A 16,196-nucleotide genomic window follows, 5' to 3' on the forward strand; every position below is an offset into this window, starting at 1 on the left:
GGCTCCACACCGTCAGGGCAGAGCCGGATGCGGGGCTCGCACTCCCCGAGCTCACCAACAGCGAGATCGTGACCGGAGCCAAAGTCCGCCATTAACTGCCTAAGCCACCCAGGCGCCCCTGGTTCTGTAAATATTGATCTTTAACTGCCCGCTGGGCCCAGCCATTCACTGAATGTCCCACCGACTGGGACACAGAAGTGAGCTGAAGAGAAGGTAATCGGGTTCTGGCTGTGTTGACACTGAGCAGTCTCCATAGCGTCTGAGTGGAGGAGTCTCGGGGGCAGCTGGATGAACCTGTTTGGATACGTAGATAGTGGGGCATCCGCGTTTGATGGCGGTTGGTGTTGAGAGCAAAGGGCCTGTCTTAAGGGTGCTCCATCCTGGGGGGGGGGGGTGAGGAGGGGGCTGAGATACAGGTGCACAACAGGAGGGTGATGTCCCAAACATGATGGGGAGGAGGGTCAGCTGGGTCAGAGCAACACTGAATGGCCCCTGCGGTGGCCCTGTGAGAGAGCACAGGTGTGGTGGAGGCAGGGGGCACATGACAGCAGGACAGGGAGTAAGGAGGTGGGGAAGGGAGGCAGGGAGTGTAGACCGGTTAGGAAGGAGAGGAGAGAGAGGGGGCAGTGACTGGAGGGAGATGAGCTCCAGAGATGGCCTCCGTATTTCTCAGATTGACTAGAACGCTTTTCACTTACTTAGATGCTGTTTGAGGTTTCCGGGTGAGGGAGGAAGGTTGTCCTTGCAGGAGGGAAGAGAGCAGGAAATGTGGCTCAAGGCCCCTGAGGAGCTGAAGAGAATGGGAGGGTTAGGGTTAAGTCAGAGGAGCTCTGTGCTCCCCAGGACGGGCCCCTTGGCACTAGAACAGAGAGATTGGTGGCAGTGTAGAGGGCCCAGCTGAGGTGGGTGGCCAACGATCTGGAGGCCCAATCTCCGAGGCTGTGTGCTTTTCTCCAGGGTGGGGTCTCCTCAGCAAAAAGGCTGTTGAGGGTGCCTGGGTGGTTCAGGCTGTTGAGCGTCTGACTCTTGATTTCTGCTCAGGTCCTGATCCCAGAGTCATGGGATTGAGCCCTGTGTCAGGCTCTGTGCTGATCGTGGAGCCTGCTTGAGATTTTTCTCTGTTTCTCAAAAAAAAAAAAGTTGTTTTTTTCTCTACTTTTGCCCCTCTCCCCTGCTTATGAGCATTCTCTCTCTCTCTCTCTCTCTCTCTCTCTAAGAAAAAAAGAAAAAAGGCTGTTGACTCCTCTAGGGCTGAGGTTCGGAAAGACATCGGTGAGGAGTGGCTCAGTCGGTGAAGCGACTGACTCTTGATCTCGGCTCAGGTCACGATCTCATGGTTTGTGAGATCAAGCCCCGCATTGGGGCTGTGTGCTGAGAGTGCACAGAGCCCCGTTGGGATTCTCTCTCTCCTCTCTCTCTCCCCCTCCCCCACCAAATAAACTTCAAAAAGAGTTAAAAGAAACACACTGGTGATTTTGAGACGTTGGATGAGAAGGGTGGATTGAAGAGGCGGAACATGCGTTTCAAGCTGGATGGGGAGGAAGCCCCGTGGGCCAGAGGGGCTGGCAGCCTGGGAGAAGGCGGAGAAGGGAATGAACGTGAGGCTGAGGAGGCAGTGCTGGCAGGGTGGGAGTCACCGGATGAAGAGGCCAGAAGGTTGGGAAATTATGACAGGGGGGCACGATGTCCGAATTCCTGGTGTTGGGAAGAGGTTCTGTGCAGGGGGAGGTGTGGGCCGAAATGGAGAGGAGGGGAAGGTGTTTGGAGATGGAGTCAAGGGACAGAGAGCCCAAGGTGCTGGATGGATGGACGGTGAAGACCACCTGGGATGGGGGTGAGAAGGCTGTTGCCAAGGTAGAGTCAGGAGAGCACCCAGGAGGAGGTGGGCATGGGCCAAGGCATGGCTCAAACCTCAGAGAGCGGCGGTTGTGGCCTTGGGGAGCAGGGAGGCTGGTGTGTGAAAAAAAATGAACGGCCAACAGGGGGGAGGGCTGTGGGGAAGCCGAGACCTTGGAGAGCGGGGGAGTCAGGTGTCAGTTCTGGCAGGTGGTGAAGGCTGAGGGGTCTGGGAGGAGGGGGCCTGGGAGGAGGGGTCTGGGCTCCGGACAGGAGGGGGTGTTTACTATGGAGGACAGTCAAGAGCCGGCTGGAAGGGGAGCATAGCAGGGGAGGGAGGTGAAGGTTCCTTGTGGGGTGGCTTGAGGCTGCCAGAACACAAAGTCCTGGCAGCCCAGGGCCTGTTGCGCAGGTGGAGCACTCCACGCGTTACTGCGGAGGGACCTGGCAAGGTGTGCTCTGCCCCGCCCCCAAAGGTGGCTCCCAGGACAAGGCGGCCCCACTTAGGCTGTACTCCCCGTGGATTAGAACTGCTTGCTGGGGGGGCAGGGGAGAGTGTGTGGGGGCCACCCCCCCTCCCCTCCCCCCGCTGGGATTTCCCCGGGAACGTGGTAAGCGTACAGCTGCTCATGTGAGTGTTCCTCAGAAAACCTCTCACCCAGCCAAGTTTGTTATCTGTAGATAAAGACTTTCAAGGCCAAGCACTTTCCCCGCAGGGCTCTTCGGTCCAAAAAAAAAAAAAAATCTCCGTGCAGCTGCTGTCTTCTGTTTGAAATTCCTTCAGTGGGGGGCACTGCCGCTCTAAACTGGAGGTCAGAGAAGTGGTAGGAGGCAGATTGGTCTGGGGAGGAGGGAGGACACGGCCGTCGATCAGCGGATTCCCTCACCCAAAGCAAAGAGTAAGTCAAAGAGTGGCTTAAGAAAAAAGAAAAAAAGAGGGGGTCTTGAGCTGTCACCCTGTCTTTCTGAGTGAGCAGTGGCAGTGGTCGTCAGCACCTTCTGGAAATCACTCGTATTGTGATGAGACAAACACCGTTAGCCCAGCAGCGCCCCCGCGGTGGTGGGAAGTGGAACTCTAGCGCGAGAGGCGCTCTGAGGAAGGGACCCCGCTGCTTTCCTTCCGGAAGCAACTGTAGAGTTCTCCGCTCTCGGTTCACTTTCCCATCTACTTAAAATGCACCCACACTTCCCCCAGCCCGGCATATTTGAAGGGCCAAAGGCCTTCCCCCGCTGCTGGCCTCTATTTGGTGTCACCGCTGCCGGCTCTGAGCCTGTCTGTACCACTCTCGGTGACACGTTTGTTCCTTTCGCACCAGTGTTGATCTGAGCGCATGTCTCCGCGCACCTTTGCTGCTAGGCTGTGGGTTCCAAATCTTCATTTTACTGACGCAGAGCTGGAGTCCTTGTTGAGGGGACGAGATATGAAAGCGTCCTGCCGCATGGAGATTGTCACCTGCTAACGGAAAATGATGAGACCGGGAAAGCCACTGTGGCCGTAGAGTCAGCTGATGGCTTCACGCCTCAAAACCAAAACGTCCATTAACAGAAGCTAAGATTCTGGGGCGCCTGGGTGGCTCAGTTGGTTAAGCAGCCGATTCTGGTTTCGCCTCAGGTGATGAGCTCAGTTTTGTGAGTTCGAGCCCCGCGTTGGGCTCTGTGCTGACAGAGCGGAGCCTGCTTTGGATTCTGTCTTTCCCTCTCTTTCCCTGCCCCTCCCCTGCTCACGTGCTGTCTCTGCCTCTCTCAAAATAAATAAACTTAAAAAAAAAAAGACCAACTAAGATTCTATTGGTGCTAGAGGTGTAGCAAGGAGGCTGCGGAGGAGGGGGTGGGGGTGGATTCAGAGTGAACTCTTGAGATCTGTAGGTTTCCCTGAGGCAGAAGGCTTCTGGCCAGCTGTTTTGAGTGATTACCTCCTTTTCAGGTCCAAGAACCTGTGAACTTGGGAGGAGGGGCAGAGCAGGTGGAGGCCAATTCACAAAGGCTCGGTTTAAAATGTGGCTATTTTGTTGTTCATAGATCTTTTTGCACTGATTTTGATTTATTTAATTTTTTTAATGTTTATTTTTGAGAGAGAGAGAGAGAGAGAGAGACTCAGAGGAGAGCACAAGCGGGGGCGGGGCAGAGAGGGAGGGAGACACAGAATCCGAAGGAGGCTCCGGGCTCTGAGCTGTCAGCACAGAGCCCGAACTCATGAACCGTGAGATCCTGACCTGCGCCAAAGTTGGACGCTTCACCGACCGAGCCACCCAGGCTCCCTGTGATTTTGATTTTTTCAAAAAGATATTGCATTAAGGTATTATCTATCCCGATGGCTGAGTTCTTAGTACCCAGCAAACACTTTCTTTTTGCACCTTGGGGAGTGTCTCACTCACCTCACCCTAGTCCCAGCTCTGGCTGTCAGGTAGGAGTGGAGCTAAGTTGATTTGGGGAGGAAGGGTCAGGTTACTGAATCTAGAAAGCTAAAAGCCCATTAGGTTTGATGTCAGGGCCATAGAGAGAGACAGTGGGAGATCTTGAACAAGGCAGATAGGGATGATGTTTTAGGAAGATTCATCTGTTCCCAAATGCGCAAGGTAGACCGATGTGCGGGGAGGGCTGGAAGCAAGATCTGGAGTTTGTGTAAGTAGATCATGTGTTTCCAGAAGTGTAACAGTTAAAAAAGGAAAGAGCTGGACATATTAGGGTCAGGCTATTTTCAAGATGTGTTTCAGATACATTTGATTATGGAAGTAAAGGGCCCATGTAACGACAGAGTTAACATTTCTCACTTGTCGAGTGCCTACTGATCCTAGAGCAGGGGTTGGCGAACTTGTGTAAGTGGCCAGACAATAAATATTTTAGGCTTTGTAGGCCATGCCACTTGTTATGTGAAAGCAACTACAGACAATATGTACATGAGCAAATGTGGCCATGTTCCAATAAAACCTTATTTACAAAAATAGGCATTGGGGGGGAAAAAAAAGCAGGAATTGGGCCTCAATTTGACCTGTGGTGGTTGTAGCTTACTGAATTCCTACTCTCGGCCATTGGCAGCTTCATGGTCAAAGCCAGGTGGCCATGGGTTCTAGTTAGTAAGTAGAAAGAAAGCATGGAGGGAGTGCCTCTGTCGCCCCAAGGCCTCGGCCTGGGAGTGGCACACATCTCTGGAGAAAATTTTGACATAGGCCCTCATTACCACCCAGGGCCTGGGAATGTAGTCTGGTCTTGCGCCGAGGAAGGAGAGATTTCAGCGGTCCACGAACAGTGTTTGCCACAGGTTCCTTTAGGGGCAGTTTCAGAACCTTCATGGAAGGTATGTTCATGTACTCAGAGAAATTTTGATGAGTCCTTCACTACACAGCAGGATCTACTTGGGGTCTGAAAGAAAAAGTCAAGTGTAAAAGGAATGAGAAAATTAGGAAAGCAGTACTTCCTGAATACTAACAGAGTAAACAATCGGGGCAAAGGTCATCAGTAGATGGCACTGGATGAGTTTGTTGAGGAATCAGATGTGGCCTCTCGAAGCACCTTCCCATAGGTTGCTTCTTAATTACAAAGGGAAAGGGCACTTTTACCACGGAGAGACCTGGCAGTGACAACCTTGATCAAACGATCAAACTTAGCATCACCCAAAATGGGACAAATGGTTACGCCTCCTGATTTGATGGAACGGGAAGTACACATCACCTCTGTAATAGTCTTTCCAAAATTGCTTAAGCTGAATCTGATCATGAGGAAACCCATCCAGCAAAATCCAGATCTTTCTGGGACATTCTACGTGACAGTTGGATTTGCACCTTCATACGTGCCAAATGCCACGAAAAAGAAAAGCAGAAGGTCTTTCCTATTGGAGGATGCTAAAAAGACCTGATGACCAAATGCAAGACGTGATCCTGGGCTAGATCCTCAATTGGGGGGGGGGGAAGGGGAAGCCAGCTATAAATAAAATTTTGAGGAGAATTAGAGAAATTGAACATGTCCCAGATATTAGGTAAAACACCAATTGTTAAATTTCTTAGGTATGACAATTGTAGTTATTTAGGATAATGGCCTTGTTTTCTGAGATACATTAGGAGTGAAGTTTCATGGCGTTTCAGCAAAACTTAAAAAAAATTTTTTTTAATGTTTGTTTTTGAGAGAGAGAAAGAGCTAGAGAGCGAGAGCGAGTGAGCACAAGCAGAGGAGGGGCAGAGAGAAGAGGGAGACACAGAATCCGAAGCAGGCTCCAGGCTCTGAGCTGTCAGGACAGAGCCCGATGTGGGGCTCAAACTCACAAACTGCGAGATCATGACCTGAGCCAAAGTCAGGTGTTTAACTGAGCCACCCAGGTGCCCCTCAGCAAAAAACTTTAAAAAGTACATATATTTGTATACATAAATATACATGTGTATATATATATGCACACACACATATTTGTGTATAGATTAATAAATGTGGTGAATCTAGGTGAAGAGTATTTGGGTTTTCTTTCTTCTTCTTTTTTTTTTTTTAACGTTTATTTACTTATTTTGAGAGAAAGAGAAAGTGTGAGTGGGGTGGGAGGGTGCAGAGAGAGGGAGAGAGAGAATCCCAAGCAGGCTCCACACTGTCAGTGCAGAACCCGATGCGGGGCTTGAGTCCATAAACCATGAGATCATGACCTGAGCTGAAATCAAGAGTCAGATGCTTAACCGACTGAGCCACCTAGGCACCCTTATTTGGGTTTTCATCATTCAGTTGACCCCTGAACAATGAGGGGGTAGGGGTGCTGACACCCCCCCCCAGGCAGTTAAAAATCTGTATAACTTATAACCCCCCACCAAATTAATAGGCTGCTGTTTGACTGAAAGCCTTACCTATAACATAGTCGATTAACATGTATTTTATATGTTCTATGTATCATATATACTGTATTCTTATAGAACACCTAGAGAAAAGAAAATGTTAAGAAAAATCATAAGAGAAAATACATTAATAATATTGTTTTGTAATAAATCCACGATAAGTGGACCTACACAGCTCAAACCCATATTGTTCAACAGTCAACTGTATTATTTCTTTCCACTTTTTAATAGGTTTGACATCTTTCTTTCTTTTTCTTTTTTAAAAAATTTTTTTTAACGTTTTATTTATTTTTGAGACAGGGAGAGACAGAGCATGAACAGGGGAGGGTCAGAGAGAGGGGGAGACACAGAATCTGAAACAGGCTCCAGGCTCTGAGCTGTCAGCACAGAGCCTGACGCGGGGCTCGAACTCACAAGCCGCGAGATCATGACCTGAGCCAAAGTCGGCCGCTTAACCGACTGAGCCACCCAGGCGCCCCAAGTTTGACATCTTTCAAAAGAAATAGTTCTTGGCAGGACAGAGATAGCCAAGACTACCTGCCCCCCAAAATGAAAAAAACAAAAAACAAAACAAAAGTTTTCCTTATTAAATGGCACCAGCATTTTTTTCAAAAAAACAGATGAACATAAGGGAAGGGAAACAAAAATAATATAAAAACAGGGAGGGGGACAAAACAGAAGAGACTCATAAATATGGAGAACAAACAGGGTTACTGGAGGGGTCGTGGGAGGGGGGATGGGCTAAATGGGTAAGGGGCATTAAGGAATGTACTCCTGAAATCATTGTTTCACTATATGTTAACTAATTCGGATGTAAATTTTAAAAAATAAAAAATAAAATTAAAAAAAACCCCACATAACTGGAAACTTCTCATTATTCTGTTTTGCCCTCAGGGGAATAAAAAACAGGAAAGCTTTAGGTAGAATTTTTGGATTACAATGTTTTTCCAGAGGATGTTAAACTTTATTATAAAATCTTAAGGGGAATACATAAAAAAATTCTTAGAACTAATCAGTGAGTTCAGCCAGGTTGTGGGATAAATATCAATATACAAAAATCAGGGGCGCCTGGGTGGCTCAGTCGGTTAAGTGGCTGAGTTCGCCTCAGGTTATAATCTCACAGTTTGTGGGTTTGAGCCCTGCACTGGGCTCTTTGCTGACAGCTCGGAGCCTGGAGCCTGCTTTGGATTCTGTGTGTCTCTCTCTGCCCGTCCTCTGCTTGTGCTATCTCTCAAAAATAGATAAACGTTAAAAAAACTAAAAAATATATATACATACAAAAATCAATTGTATTATTTATTTATTTTTTTTTGAGAGAGAGACACAGTGAGAGAGAGAGCAAAAATCCCGAGCAGACTCCACATTCAGCATGGAGCTCGACACGGGGCTCGATCCCACAACCCTGGGATCATGACCTGAGCTGAAATCAAGAGTTGGACGCTCAACCGACTGAGCCACCCAGGCGCCCCTCGATTGTATTTTTATATATTAGCAATGAACAATCTGAAAATGAAATTAAGAAAATTCCATCAAAAGTAACTATTTGGAAATACACTTAACAAAGGAAGTGCAAGACTTGTACACTGAAAACTACGAAACCTTGAAAGAACTGAAAGAACTAAATAAATGGAGAGACATCTCATGTTCGTGGATTGAAAGATTTAATATTGTGTACATGGCAAATTCCCCAAACTGCTCCACAGATTCATGCAATGCTTACCAAAATCTCATCTGGCCGCTGCAGAAATTAACAAGCTGATTCTAAAATTCATATGGAAATGCAAGGGACGCAGAAGAGCCAAAATAGTCTTGCAAAAGAATAAAGTTGGGGGACTTCACACTTCCCGATTTCAAAACTTAACTGCAAAGCTGCAGTAATCAAGACACCAGCGATGGCTATAAAGACAGACATATAGGTCAATGAAATAGAATTGAGAGTCCAGAAATGAGCCTTTAAAGTTGCAATGAATTTATTTTATATCCTTAAACTGACTTTGTGACTTAGAAAAGAGACAAAATAAGTTATCTAATTATTGAACATCCATTTCTGGGACATCACAGCTTCATCTACATATATATATATATATATATATATATATATATATATATACATATATATATATGTTTTTAACATTTATTTATTTTTGAGACAGAGAGAGACAGAGCATGAACGGGGGAGGGTCAGAGAGAGGGAGACACAGAATCTGAAACAGGCACCAGGCTCTGAGCTGTCAGCACAGAGCCCGACGCGGGACTCGAACTCACAGCCCTCACGGACCGCGAGATCATGACCTGAGCTGAAGTCGGCCGCCCAACCGACCGAGCCACCCAGGCGCCCCATCTATATATATTTTTAATTGTGGTAAGATATACACAAATTTCACCATTTTAAACATTTTAAGGGTACAGTTCAGGAGCAGTAAGTACATTCACATTGTTGTTCAGCCATCACCATCAGGCGGCTCCATCATTTCGAAGTTCCATACCTATGATGATTAATGCTCCATTGCAAACTCACGCCCTCTCTCCCCCCTCCTCCTGGTACCCAGTATACTTACCTTCTATGAGTTTGACCCTTCTAGTTACCTCATGTAAGTAGAATCATACAATATTTTTTTCTTTGGTGTCTGGCTTATTTCATGTAGCATGATGTGTTCAAGGCTCCTCTATGTATCGCGTGTCAGCATTTCCTTCCTTTTAAAGTCTGAGTAACATTCCATAGTGTATATATACACACCACACTTTGTTTATCTACTCATCCTTGGATGGACATTTGGGCTGTTTCCACCTTTTGGCTATGGCGAATCAATGCTATGAATATTGGTGTTCAAGTATCTGTTTAAGTTCCTGCTCTCAGTTCTTTTATGTATATACTCAGAATTGGATTGCTGGATCAAAAAATAATTCTAATTTTAGGAACCGCCACACTTTCCCATAGCGGCTGCACCATTCTCCATTCCCATCAGCAATGCAGAAGGATTCCAACTTCTCACATTCTTGCCAACATTTGTACAATATTTTTTGATAATTTTTTAATCTTTTGCTTCAAATATATTTTTGTCAGAACTTGGTAGCTGCAGATTCCCAGCTAATTCTAATTATGGAAAACATGACTACCATATGAACTGATTGGAAAGTCCTTATTGGCAAACTAAGCAGTCAAAATAGATTTATTTTCTGTTAGAAAAAGTCTGGCTTCATTTTATACATGTTTCCATAAAAAAACCTGCTCACTTCTGAATTTTAAGACAGTCAGAGCTGTGGTATGAATTTGTTGCCTGAATGAAGTAAAATTCTGCCAGTCTCAATATTTCTTACTAATGCTCTCTTTGCTTTACTTTCAAGAGGTTATCTATCTCTCAGGATTGATGTGTTATCTGAGAGCAGCGAGATGAAAAGAGGTGAGGGCTTTATACACAAAAACAGTTTCGTATTTTCCCTTTTACTTAGCAACCAGGAGTTTTACACACAGGGCCACTGCACCACAGTAATCGTTACAGTGTAGGAAGTGTGTCTTTCTTGGGTGAAGCCGAATGGGGATTGTGAAGGGCAAGGTGAACACCCTGGAGAATGAGGATGGCGGAAACATATTGACGTTGACTCCCTTAAAAATATATGTGCCTGTGTGCCTCCTGGAGCCTTCACTTATCTCCACGGGTATGTGTATTGCAGCTTAGAGAATCCCTGTCTGACTTTATTCCCCTCCCAACTAGACATTATTATTCTTGCTGTATGCAGTCGGCGTTTGCTTAGTTTTCCCCACACATTCACCAGTTTGTTCACCATTCTTGCACTGGAGATCTGCTTATTCTTCTTGAAGTACATTCTTTGGAATTTGCTGACGGTAATGATCTATTCATAGTAAACTGAATCTGTGTTATTACGAAAATATCTTTTATGTCTTTGCACTAAATGATAGTTTGTAATTCTGGGTTAACAGTTCTTTCTTCTCAAAACGTTGACTAGTCGGATCATTCTGTTGTCTTCTAGCTTCGATTGTTGCTGTTGAGTTTTCAATGCTAACTATTCTTTTTAGGCAATTTTTTGTTACATTTAAGGCCACTTTGTCATCCCGCAGTTCCACTAGAACATGCTATCTATCCTGCTTATGATTAGTGTTTCCTAAGTTCAATGATTCCCTACTATGACAAAATCTAGGAGTATTTCAGCTATTTAATTTTGTCTATCTTCTGTTATCTTTGGGACTTCAATTTTATACAGAGTCGATCTTGGTCACTCTATCCCCCAAGTCTCTTAATGTCTTTTATTATTTCCTGTGCAAATTTGTTTCTGCTGTACATTAGGTAATGTATTCTGGGTAATCTTTCACAAGTTTTAGTTTGTTTTCTTTGACAGTGTTCAATTGGAACTGTTTAACCTATCAAATCTATTTTTACATCCAATGACTTTCTTTTCATTTGTGTAAGTTTATTATTTTTCAAATTTTCCTGGTCATAGTTCAGTTGACTTTTCTTTTTTTTTTCTTTTTTTTCTTTTTTTTTTTATTTAAAAAAAAATTTTTTTTTAACGTTTATTTATTTTTTTGAGACAGAGAGAGACAGAGCATGAACAGGGGAGGAGCAGAGGGAGAGGGAGACACAGAATCTGAAACAGGCTCCAGGCTCTGAGCTGTCAGCCCAGAGCCCGACGCGGGGCTCGAACTCACGGACCGTGAGATCATGACCTGAGCCGAAGTCGGACGCTTAACCGACCAAGCCACCCAGGCGCCCCTTTTTTTTTTTTTTTAAGAAGACTTTAAAAAAAAATTTTATTTATTTTTGAGACAGAGCATGAACAGGGGAGGGGCAGAGAGAGAGGGAGACACAGAATCGGAAGCAGGCTCCAGGCTCTGAGCCATCAGCCCAGAGCCCGGCGCGGGGCTCGAACTCACGGACGGCGAGATCCTGACCTGAGCTGAAGTCGGACGCTCAACCGACTGAGCCACCCAGGCGCCCCAACTTTTCTTTTTTTTTTTTTTTTAAACATTTATTCAGTTTTGACAGAGACAGAGTGCGAGCTGGGGGTGGGAGGGGGTGGGGAGGGCAGAGAGAGAGGGAGACACAGGATTTGCAATAGGTTCCAGGCTCTGAGCTGTCAGCAAAGTCCAACGCGGGGCTCAACCCACAAACCCTGAGATCATGACCTGAGCCGAAATCGACATTTAACCAACTGAGCCACCCGGGGAAGCCTGGCTGACTTTTACTTCTTACTTGGCTTTTTTTTTTTTTTTAAAGTATGCTATCATACCTTCATTTCTCAGTATTTTATAGCATAATCATTTTTTAAGTTTATTTATTTTGAGAGAGAGAAGGGGGTGCAGAGAGAGGGAGAGAGACAATTCCAATTCGTGCTTTCAGTGCAGAGCTTGATGTGGGGCTCGATTTCATGAAATGGGAGATCATGAGCCAAAATCAAGAGTTGGACGCTTAACTGACTGAGCCACCCCAAAGCATATCATTCTGTCTTCTGCACCCAGTACTTCCAGTATCAGATCACTTGGTTTGTAATGGTCTCTTATATATAACAACTTTTTTCCTTATGTTTTGTAATTTGGGGTTGTGAGCTCACTTTTTGGGTGTGTTTTATCTACTGGAATCTTTTGAGGCTTCAGTTAAGGATAAGGTGGTAAGATACATATCCTTGTGGCAGTTGATTTTTCTTTTTCCCCTTTCACTGAAGGAATAGCTCTTTGAAGATCTCAGCTATATATATGTGGGATCTAAATTTTAATTTCACATCTTGCTCAAGGTCATGTGTCCTGTCTCTCATGGAGTGTTACTAGCTAAGATTCTAATGTGTTTCTTTTGAGTCTTAGTTTCTTCCTCTGAAAGATGGGTCTAATTAATAATAGTACCCACATTATGGGGTTGTTGTACAATTAATATTTGCAGTTCTTAGAACAGAGCCTGGTAGTCAATAAATATTAGCTACTATATAGCTAATATATATATCATATATATACATATATATAATATATATATATATATAGAGAGAGAGAGAGAGAGAGAGGTATATTACATTATATATTATATATATTTACCAGTTGGCAAATAGCCTCAGGGAAGCAATGGCTCCAGTGCCCTTTGGTTTTGGTCCTTAAAGATTTCCCTCTTTCTGTAAGCTTAGCTACTTATTGTTATATTTCATTAAGAATTCCTAGGTGTTTAATAGTGTTTAGAATGTGAAATCATCTATATTGCTGAAAATATTTTTGCTGTAAAAAGACCTGTGAACACAACTGGCTGTAAAACTCAACATCATCTGATTCTTGACAGTAAGCCAAGAGCACGGATATTAAAGATGTGGTCATTCTATTGGTCTTTATTTGCCATATGTATGATGTATATGAAGACATGTTAATTTTTTTAAAATTTAGTTTCGAGAGAGAGAGCGAGAGCAGGAGAGGGGCAGAGAGACGAGAGAGAGAATCTCAAATAGGCTCTGCACTGTCCACTCTGCTCAGGCAGCATGAACCGTGAGATCATGACCTGAGCTGAAATCAAGAGTTGGATTAACCGACTGAGCCACGCAGGTGCCCCAAAGCATATTAATTTTTAAGGTCCCTGTTGGTAAAATGACCGAGGAAGTCTTGAATGATATAAGTTTTGGCAAACAGGACGAAATGAAAAAAAAAAGGCACGCAAATGAGCAGATAGGGCCACATCTGAACCTGTTGAGAGTTTGTACAACTAAATGCCTCTTGATTTTCTTAGGGTGTTTGGTAAGCTGGAAAAAAAACGGTTTTTTTTTTTTTTTTTAACATGGTTTGAATACTTGTCTTTTAAGAAAATGTGTAATAAAATTAAAATTAAAAAATGATTTAAAAAACAAGTACTACTACATATATGAGCGATGGCTTACCTGGGGGGAAATTGGGTTAGTTGGTTCTACCTTGAATTATTTGTCCTCATAGAAAAACAATGCCATGACAAAGGACAGAAACACAGATAAGGGGCAATTAATTCAAGTTATTTACTGTTCACCTTCATAATAAAAAAGTGGCTCAAATTAAAAGCTTTAGCTCTGTGTGTTCATGTGGAACAATCTTCCACATAGATTACATGAAGAAGACAAGGTGCAGGACGGTATGCAGACTATCCTATCCTTCCTATAAAAACATATAAACTTTATTATGCAGAATATTTCTGGAATGACCCACAGAAGCTGGAAAGGGTGGTTTGACTCTAAGGAGAGTGATTTCCTTTTCACGATCCTTTTGTAGGTTGTACACTCTGAATGTAATACTAACACACAAAACCAATATAGTTTTTAAAAAATTTTTTTAACGTTTATTTATTTTTTGAGAGAGAGAGACACAGTATTAGCAGGGGAGAGGCAAAGAGAGAGGGAGTCACAGATTCCAAAGTGGGCTCCAGGCTCCAAGCTGTCAGCACAGAGCCCGACGTGGGGCTCGAACTCACAAACCATGAGATCATGACCTGAGCTGAAGTCGGATGCTTAATCGACTGAGCCACCCAGGTGCCCCAACCAACATAGTTTTATAAAAGGAATCCATAATATTGTCTTTACAAGGTTTTTCTTCTCAAGGATAAGCATTCTCAAAGACTCTAAAGTAAAGCTGTTCATTCTTAAAAACCATGATATGGTTGCTGCAATTAAGAACCGGATGAAGGTAAGTTGGCTGTGAAGATGATGAGCTCTGAAAATTAGTGTTATTAAAAAGTTAAACCCATCTTTCTTTAGAGATTTTTAAAAAAAATTTTTTAACTTTATTTTTGAGAGAAAGAGAGCGTGAGTGGGGGAGGGGCAGAGAGAGGGAGACACAGAACTAGAAGCAGGCTCCAGGCTCTGAGCTGTGAGCACAGAGCCCGACGTGGGGCTCGAACTCACGAGCGGTGAGATCATGACCTGAGGTGAGGTGGGGCGCTTAACTGACTGAGCCACCCAGGTGCCCCTAGAGATCTTTTTAAAAAAATATATATATTTATTTTGAGAGAAAGTGCATGTGGGCATGAGTGGGGGAGGGACAGAGAGAGAGAGAGAGAGAGAGAGAGAGAGAGAGAGAGAATCCCAAGCAGGGCCTATGCTCAGCACAGACCATGAGCTCATGACCATGAGATTATGACCTGAGGTGAAATCAAGAATTGGAAGCTTAACCCACTGAGCCACCCAGGTGCCCCTCTTTATAGAGATCTTTGATTATTCCCTGAGACATGAGGAGACGGACTACTGTATCAGAGACCTCTGAAGTCAGCTACATAACATAAATGTTGACTTCTTAGCAAGAAGGTCTACTTGTTAAAAGTTCTACCACCAGCAACCTGAAGACATTGGAATTTACCACTTCTTTCCAAGATTCCGGGCATTGTTCATTCACTGAAAAAGTCACTTAAAAAGGGTAGGGGAAATAATTATACACTAACAAGCTGGACAACCTAGAAAAAATGGATAAATTCCTAGAAACATACAATTTTCCAGGATTGTATCATGAACAAATAGAAAATCTGAAGAGACTGATTAGTCATGAGGAGGATGAACAGTAATGAAAAATCTCCCAACAAACAGAAGTCCAGGACCAGATAGCTTCACTGGAGTTTTCTACCACACACTCAAAGAAAATGTATACCAATCTTTCTCAAACTCTTCCAAAAAACTGAAGAGGAGGGAAAGCTTCTAAATACATTTTAGGAGGCCACCAATATCCTTGATGAACACAGATGCAAAAATCCTCAATGAAATATTAGCAATCCAAGTCCAACAATACATTAAAAGGATCATATACCATGACCAAGTGGGGTTTATTCCAGGGATGCAAGGATAGTTCAACAATCAATGTGATACCCACAGTAATAAAAGAAAAATCATATGATCATCTCAATAGATGCAGAAAAACCACCTGACAAAATTCAACATCCATTTATAATAAAAGCTCTCAACGAAATACGTATAGAGGGAATGTAGCTCATAAAGAAGGGTCATATGTGTGAATCTTATAGCTAACATCATACTCAGTGGTTAAAAGCTAAAAGGTTTTCCTCTAAGATCAGGAACAAGACAAGGATGCATATTCTTACCACTTTTATTCACCATAGTACTAGAAGTCCTAGCCATGGCAATCAGATAAGAAAAAGAAATGGAAGGCATCCAAATTAGAAAGGAAGAAATAAAATTGTTACTATTTGCAGATGACATGTATGTATGTATGTATGTATGTGTATGTATATGTATGTATAATATATATATCCCTAAAAAATCCACCAAAAATCTATTAGCACTAAAAACTTAATTCAGGACAGCTAGGATGCAAAAAAATACAGATATCTGTGGCATTTTTATACACCAATAACAAGACACCAGAAAGAGAAAGGAAAAACAATACTATTTACAATTGCATCAAAAAGAATAAATTACCAAGGAATACATTTAACCAAGGAAGTGAAAGACTTATATAATGAAAACTAGAAGATGCTGAAGACAGAAATTGAAGAGGACACAGATGGAAAGGTATTCTGTGCTCATGGATTGGAAGAATTAATACTGTTAAAATGTCCCTAAAACCCAAAGCTATCTACAGATTCAATGGATTATCTATCA

General features: G+C 43.6%; 1 long non-coding RNA gene across 1 annotated transcript; it reads right to left on the minus strand.

Moving 5' to 3' along the window:
* Positions 1-207: 207 nt before the first annotated feature.
* Positions 208-2,821, minus strand: LOC122233464. Its single transcript, XR_006210992.1, has 3 exons — positions 2,458-2,821; positions 699-790; positions 208-294 (listed from the first exon to the last, which is right to left on the minus strand). It is a non-coding gene; the product is annotated as an uncharacterized LOC122233464 (long non-coding RNA).
* Positions 2,822-16,196: the final 13,375 nt, after the last annotated feature.

This window comes from Panthera tigris, chromosome E1, assembly GCF_018350195.1.
Source record: "Panthera tigris isolate Pti1 chromosome E1, P.tigris_Pti1_mat1.1, whole genome shotgun sequence".
Classification (NCBI taxonomy): Eukaryota; Metazoa; Chordata; class Mammalia; order Carnivora; family Felidae; genus Panthera; species Panthera tigris.